The sequence below is a fragment of the Trachymyrmex cornetzi genome, unplaced genomic scaffold, assembly GCF_001594075.2.
Source record: "Trachymyrmex cornetzi isolate Tcor2-1 unplaced genomic scaffold, Tcor1.1 scaffold945, whole genome shotgun sequence".
Classification (NCBI taxonomy): domain Eukaryota; kingdom Metazoa; phylum Arthropoda; class Insecta; order Hymenoptera; family Formicidae; genus Trachymyrmex; species Trachymyrmex cornetzi.
In genome coordinates, this window is record NW_017300295.1 from 2328 (window position 1) to 10512 (window position 8185).

An 8185-nucleotide genomic window follows, 5' to 3' on the forward strand; every position below is an offset into this window, starting at 1 on the left:
TTTCCATTCCACGTCACTGGATCTATTGGGCCGCAAATATCCGTATGTATAATTTGAAGTGGCCTTTCAGCTTTTGACCTTGTATCTCCAAATTTGATTCTAGTTTGTTTTGCTTGTTGACAAATTTCACAACTATTCTTAATTTTCTCCAGATCTTCGGAAGATATATTTAGTCCTTTGCAATACTCCATCACTTTTCTTGTTTTAAAAATATTTGCATGTCCAAGTTTTCTATGCCACTGCCTTGCTAGATTTATTCTTTTTTGTGTTAAAAACGACTCTCCTTTATTTTCTGGTGTTAAGATCACTTTGTATAATCCATTACGTAACTTCTCTCCTTTTAGTTTGCATCCATTTTCCGATTTAATTATCACTTCTTCTTTCGTGAAAATGACTTCACCTCCATTCTTTGTAATAGAATTTACAGACAAAAGATTCGCAGTCAGATCAGGTACATACAGTGCTTTCTCTATGCCACATTTTTCGAATTCTATGCTTCCTTCTCCTTTAGCCTGCATTGTTTCTTCCGTTTTGACCACATTGATAATTGTGTTTGTTTTTCTCAATTCCTTAAAAAAACTTTTATTATTTGTCAAATTTAAAGTGCTGCCCGAGTCTACTATCCACGAATTCTCATCAGTCATATCGCTAGTCAAAAATGCTATTTTATTAGATTCAAATTCTTCAGTTTTAGTTTGTTTCTTATTTCTGAAAAAACAGTCTTTCTCTACATGATTATTCTTTTTGCAAATATTACATTTTTTTTCATCAGAATTCTCTTCTTTACAAAACTTGGCAATGTGTCCAACTTTATTACATTTAAAACAGCGTACTTGTTTCTTATCCTTTTCTAGTATCTTTGATCTGCAGAATTTGGCAATATGTCCTACTTTATTGCATAGATTACATTTTTTTTGCGATACCTTGAACGCTACTCCTACTTCCTCTTCTTTAGGATGCCGTCTTTGTTCTTCTCCTAAAAGTCTTGCTATCAAATTATCCAACGTTTTCTTCTCTGTCTCCGTCGATTCCCAAGCACTGACGAAATGTGTATATTCTTTCGGTAGAGTCGCTAATAGCTTCGAGATCACCATTTTATCATCTATTTTGGTTTGAATTGCGTTTAATTTGAAAGATGAATTTTTTACTTTACTTATATATGTAGACATGTCCATACCTTTAGTAAAAAATACATTATAAAATTCCTGTAAAAGTTTACACCTCTGTTGCTCATTATCTCTTTCGTATGTATTACTTATTTTTATCCACATTTCATAGGACGTGTTACATTCCATTATATTCAGAAACGGTTTCTTATCTAGTGTAGATATTATAATTTTTTGCGCAATAGCATCTTTTTTCTTCCACGCATCATTCCCTTCTACTATATTCTCAGTTGTCGCTATTTCTAATACTTCATTTGCTCTAAATAGTACTTTTACTTGAAATTTCCAGATTTCAAAATTTTCAACACCTACTAATTTTTCAATATTATAATAGTCCTCTGCTATTTTTGACATTTTAAACTATTAGCTTGTTAGATTTTAATTTGCCCTTTCTAATTTTACTGTCTTTATTTTTAATTTCTATTTACTTTCAAGCCCTCTTTTAAATTACTATTATTTTCCAAATACTTTTTTAGATTTAATGAGAAAAAAAATTTTAATTATCCCTTTAAAATTTTACTATAATATTTAATAATTTTACTATAATATTTTAGTTATTTTTTTTTTTAAATTTTGTTCCTCTCTTTGCTTCTCCCTGAATTATCAATACAATCTAATAAGCCACGTTCTGGGCCCATAACCTGTTGAAAGATTCTTAATAAATGAATATACAATTCTCATTAAGAACCAAGTATATTTAATTAAAACAGAACTCTTATATTAAATGATAAACGAGATAGCAAGAGATGAACAAAATTCTACAATTTAAAGTAATCTTAAGATTAATCAATTTAACATAAAAGATTACTTATGCTTCGTACAACAACAGTTTGCTTATTATTAAAACTTATCTGACACAAGAGAACTAATTAATATCGCCGTTGCAAGGCCTTGCAATAAAACGCAACCGCTTGGTACCAAGATCCAGAAAGAAAAGGGACGAACAACAGCGATGTTCAAATCTTTTAAACAGATGAATAACTACAGGAATAAGTGCCAACACTATCGATTAGTTTAATGCAATTAATCGATAATATAATTCATATCATATTCTCAATACTGGTAAAATTGTTTTCATTTAATAATGTATCAATTTGAATTTCATCATCTCCGTCTCTTTGCAGTTTATCTTGGATGTATGATGGCGATAGATTAACCTGATAAATATACTGTTATATCTCGCAGGTAATCGACATTAAGCTGTGGAAAATCAGGTACTTGATTGTTTAACCTTTGCCATTGAGCATGTCTATTACGCAAATTATTAACTTCTACTCGTGCTTGTACTACGTTTGCTGTTTGTGCCCGTTGCAATATTTCTCTAGCAACTTCAACAGTTGCTTCCTGCATATGTATAAGAGGATAATATCTATTAAGGATGTACTGGCGCTAACGTTCTACCATTGACAAAACCTTGAAAATTTAATAAATTGTTTCTATTTATTATCTTAATACATGTGCAAAACCTGAAGTCGATTCTCTAACTAGAATACGAGTTATTCAACTTTTAATTTTGCATGAGTTCTTATGGAAAAGCAGCATATTCCTACTTATATCAACAAAATAATAAAGAAGCAGCATTGCCAATATTCTGAAACTTTGTTTGTGAGTAAATAATATACTGAGCAATGTTTCTAAAAAAAGTTCATATCGATTCACTAACCCGTTATCAAGATATTAATTAATAAAGCAACGCAAAATTTGGAATTGGTTAGAAGTCACACTTCGACAGCTCGAAACGTGGCAACAGTGTCGCCGCGCATGACAGCATGACTAGTTTCCAGAGGAGTATACTAATGATTTTTCGAACTTTTACCACGATCCTTGTGATATTGTGCAAATTTTTAATTCGGTAAAAGGAAATATTAGAAATATCTTTTTTTCATAATGTTTATATTTTTACGTATAAAATATCAACAAAAAATAAAAAGTTAATAAACACAAACAAAAGGATTCAATAGTGTCATTTCGTCAAAATATAAACAAATAATATTTATCTTATAATATATATATGTATATTTTTTTTATATGTATTCTAATATATAATATATTTATAATAAATTTTTTCTAATACACTATTATTTGGTATATTGCTTTCTTTTCGTGTATAATCCTTAGTTTTTTTCAAGCCAATCAACAATTTTCGTAATTACTTTTTTATTACTTGTAATCACAGATTTACCATTTATTTTCTTTCCAAGTACTTCGGTTATACCAATTGCACCAGAAGTTCGATAAACTTGTTTGAGACTCTCAATGGTTAGTGAAGCTTTTGCTATTTTTTGCGAAGATTTTCACCAACCACGCCTTTTAGTCCGTTCAAAGTCAGAAGAGCGATTTTTAGGAGTTTGTCGTCGTCCCATTTTTGAATTTGTTCGCAATAACTCTTTGCACTGTTTATAAGCATTTCTTTTGAAATTTTACATTTCTTGTGAATTTTGTGTAAGATTTCTACATCGTATATTGCGTTATGAGTATTAGCACTCGAGACGTTCAACCATTCTGCCAAGCCCGTAATGGTACATTCACCCTTGCCTTTTCGACCAGTATGTTTTCTAATAACATACAATGTGTCGATGAAACCATGAACGACTTCCGAAAAATCACTCTGTAAGCTGTATGATGTAATCATGTCATAGATTCTTGGGCCGTCGAAGCTAAGATTGTGCGTTGCTATGTAGGATTTTTGTTCAAATGAGCTTAGCCAAGAATGGAAATTTCCCATTGCCACTCTTAAAGGAACGGATGAGACTTGTACTCCATGATACATAAGTTCTCCAAAATTATTTGTTAGACCATTGGCGCTAGTGGCAGATGCCGAAATTTGCTGAGTCGGATTCACGTAAGTTTCAAAAGTTAATGAACCACATTTTGCAGCAATTTACAATATATCACAGCCTCTTCCAAAGCCAGAAGTCTCCAAATCGACTAGAATAACGGGAGGCATTTTGTTGCTTTCTTCTTCCTCAATACAGAGTGCTCTGGTTCTGGCTCATCTTCCACGGCACGCGTATTCAGAACATCCTTAATAATTGCTCCAGCAATTCTATAATAATCACCAATATGCCTTGCATTTTTAATATTGAACGTATGTTCGAATATTTTAAAAATTGTTCTAAGATGCCCATTTCTCGCTTCAACCAACCATCTGGTTTTTGTAATTAAGCGTGTGTCGTTTGCAGTTTCTGTTGCAAGTTGTCGCTATCTACGCTCAAGTAATGCTGGCATTTTATAATTAATACCTAAGTGTTGAAGAAGTGGTAGAACATCCCTATGCCTTCTATCCACTAAAAATATATCTCCATTTTGAAACCAGTTAGTTAAAGTCTGAATATCTTTTTCAAATTCATTTCGAAGTATCGCGGCATCATTATTCCGAGAATCCGAAAAATATGGCCCTAATATAGATAAAATATATCCATCTGTGGCAACAATTAATGTTGGTTTCAATAAATGTCTACCTTTATGTATGGAATAAGACTGCCTTAATACACGAAAATTACTACTCTTGTGAATGTATGCGTAAGTAGCATCACATATAACGATAGCTCTTGGTATATTAGGTTGTTCATTGTACAGTTCGTTTGCGAATGACGTAACATGCTGATTTATAAATTCTTGTCTACTGATAGCCTCCATATCTATATTTTCGCGTAAAAACCTTGTTGACAATGACTTTCGCACCGAACTAATTGCCATTTACAGCTTATCTGCTAGAATAATTAAAAATAATCTTTAAGAATTCATCTGCTAACCCTTGTCTGATTTTACATAAAAATATCATTACATCTTTTCTACTAACATGCCTTATGCTATGTTGTTCAGGAACTGGTTGTTAACACAAAATGTTAAAATATCTTCGAATTGCTGTTTGCTTACTGGAAATAGACATTTAAATTCTTCATCAGTTAACATGTCAGCATCTTCCAATCTGGGACGTGCTCGAGCCATGTTCCTAAGTTGTTCTAAAAACACTTGTAATTGTGATCCACGAATAACATAAGGTTTATTAATATAATCCGTAATCCAGGTATCAATCCAGTAATAATGAAGCCATTTCAATCTAAATGATCTGCACATGATCTGACATTTTCAGGAACATAAATATTATTTTGTGCGAAAACATGAACTCTGCATTCTGTGGATATTCTATGAACATCATTTACAGCATTACAGATTATATAAGCATGGCTTCCTCGTTGAATTAAGACATTCAATCTGAGACATGTTGGATCTGCTTGAATTGCAGCTATTTCATTTTGAATAGATTGATTACAATTAAAACAAAGTCTGATATCATTTTCGATATTCATGTTTGGCAAATTATTAGCACTGCGTCTACTTAATGCAATTTGTTGTTTATCTTCATCTTCACCAATCCGGGGCATTTGCTGTGCGCGGCCTTCTACATTACAAACATAACATTTCAATTGTCTTCCGAAAGGCATTGTATGACTTGGAATAAATATTTAACAATATTATTGATGTAAAAATATTTAATTATAAACTGTTAATTAAAAACAATAAAGAAAGATTATCGAAACTATACTAATATTTAAAGTGCGTAATAATATATGAAAAATTATAAAGCCTTACAGTTTGGAAAATGATTATTAGGGCTCGAACGTTTGTTCGCGTTTATGCTCTCGAAGCACCACCGCATATGAATGTAAACAAAGAGAAGAGGAAAAGAATCTTCTATCCAAGCATGATACAAGAACAAGGGTATGCTTATGCGCATATAGGTACCACGTGACATTCAACCAGCATACGTCACGTTTCGAAGGAGAGAAAGAGAGGGGTTGTGTATACATATAAACTTCTCTCTTTCTCTCTTTTACGAATGTGACGTAAGCTTGTTGAGATGCGCAGTGGGTTTCCACGGGATGAGCATACCCTTGTCTTTATACCATGTATCCAAGAACTAAGGAGAGTCAACTCGCGTGGTGGGGGTGAGTTAAAAAACGTCAGCGTCTATTCACACGATGTGCAGTGGCACTGCGCATTATGTGAAAGTTCGATATAAGAGCGACAGAGCGACGATTATAGAACGACAGAGCGACAGAGAAGACTAATGAAGCGTAAGAGTGGGGGAAGTTATCCGTCACCACCATCGACATCCTAGGGGTGCTTTCCAGCAAGGAGACACAGATAGACACTGTGTCACACAATTGGACACAGAGTCTGGGTGCTTGATGGAACGTCTTTTAGTTCTCAACAAAGCCACTAGTTTGCGTTCATTGAAACTTGACGATTTACTTTTACGTTCGCAACGCTCGTGTGCATTTCATCCTTGTTCGATATTTGAAAACATTTGACAACAACAAAACGATACTTGCGAGCATTGCGAACATTAAGTGGAACGCATTATATCTAGAAGACGCCCCTCACCTCCGATTTCGAAATTAGGCTCATTGCAACATTAACAAGGTATTGATTAATAACATTTCTATGAAACAAATTTTAAAATTGATATAATCTTAATGCTAACTTTTTGTTGTTAAATTTCTAAACAGATGAATCGGCTAGACATTTTTGAATTAATAGAAACGCTAAGTTCAAGTACTGATGAATCAAACAGTATTATATTGAACAGCAGTGATGACAATAGCTTAATATCAACAAGTACTCAAGAGGAAGATGAGGACGTATTATTATTTCCTTTGATGCATTACTTAATGAATGATAGGCGACATCGTATTGAAAATTATATAGTAATTGTTGATTCCTAGACAGACGAGGAATTTAAAGAACATTTGCGATTAACTCGATATATTGCAACAATTTTAATTGAAGAGTTAGAATTATCAGGATATATTCCATCACATTCTTTTGGCGTAAAACCGATATCAGCGAAGCTCAGTCTTTTACTATTTTTATGGTAGATTGCTAACACAGAACCACTGCGAACTATGTCTGATAGATTTAATATTTCAATCTCTTCGGTTTTTCGAGTTCTTCGACGGGTTGTAGCTTGGTTCTTAACAAAACTAGATGCAGTCATTAAATGGTCACAAGACCGCGAAATTATGACTACATGCGAAAAATTTAGCATGAAACGAGGAATTAAAAATGTTTTAGGTGCGATAGATAGTACTCATATTCAAATTATAAAACCTACTTGTAACGCACGAAATTATTGTAATCGAAAAAAATTTTTTTCTATTAATTTACAAGCTATTGTAGATGCAGATATGCGTTTTACTAATATATATTGTGGCGAACCTAGTTCTTTGCATGATGCACGCGTATTCAGAAGATCACTTTTATATGAAATGGCGATTCAAGATAAAAATTTATTATTTCCTAATCAAACATTTTTGTTAGGCGACTCGGCGTATCCATGTTTATCGTGGCTTATTCCTCCCTTCCGAGATAACGGACACCTGACTCCTCGACAAACAGAATTTAATTTTATGCACTCATCTACACGGATAATTGTTGAAAAAGCATTTGGACAATTGAAAGGACGTTTTCGTCGTATCAAATTTTTTACAGAATATCGTGACATAACTTTTGTTACTAATACAGTGATTGCAGCTTGCGTACTACATAATTATTGCATTGATAAGAATGACGTGTATGATTTTCCTGAATATAATGACATTAATAACATAAATATATATCAATGTGTGTATCAATGCCAATCGAGTCTAAACACTAGGTGTAGTTGTGTGTATTCTAATACAAATTCTTTATTGTATTAGAATATATACGTTTCGATCCTTGTATCGGATCCTTATCAATATTTCTTAATTATTACGTTACATCAATGTGCTCCCTAGAACACTACATTATCAAAAGTTATTTGTCAGTACTAGATAAATTATGAATACAGTTATAACTTAAAAATTGATATTTACTTACATGATATAATGTTAGTATGTGTGAAATTCATGCTACTCTTCATGTCTATCGTCAACATGCAAATGTTCTCGTTTACAATTTATCGATTATTTTGTGTTCGGTTTACATGTAATGCGCATGACCGTCAATATATAAATAACAAAGAGATTGAA

General features: G+C 32.7%; 1 pseudogene; it reads left to right on the forward strand.

The window, feature by feature from the left end:
• Positions 1 to 6682: 6682 nt before the first annotated feature.
• The window catches only part of LOC108769766 (putative nuclease HARBI1), a 4444-nt pseudogene continuing 2941 nt past the window's right edge, over positions 6683 to 8185 (forward strand).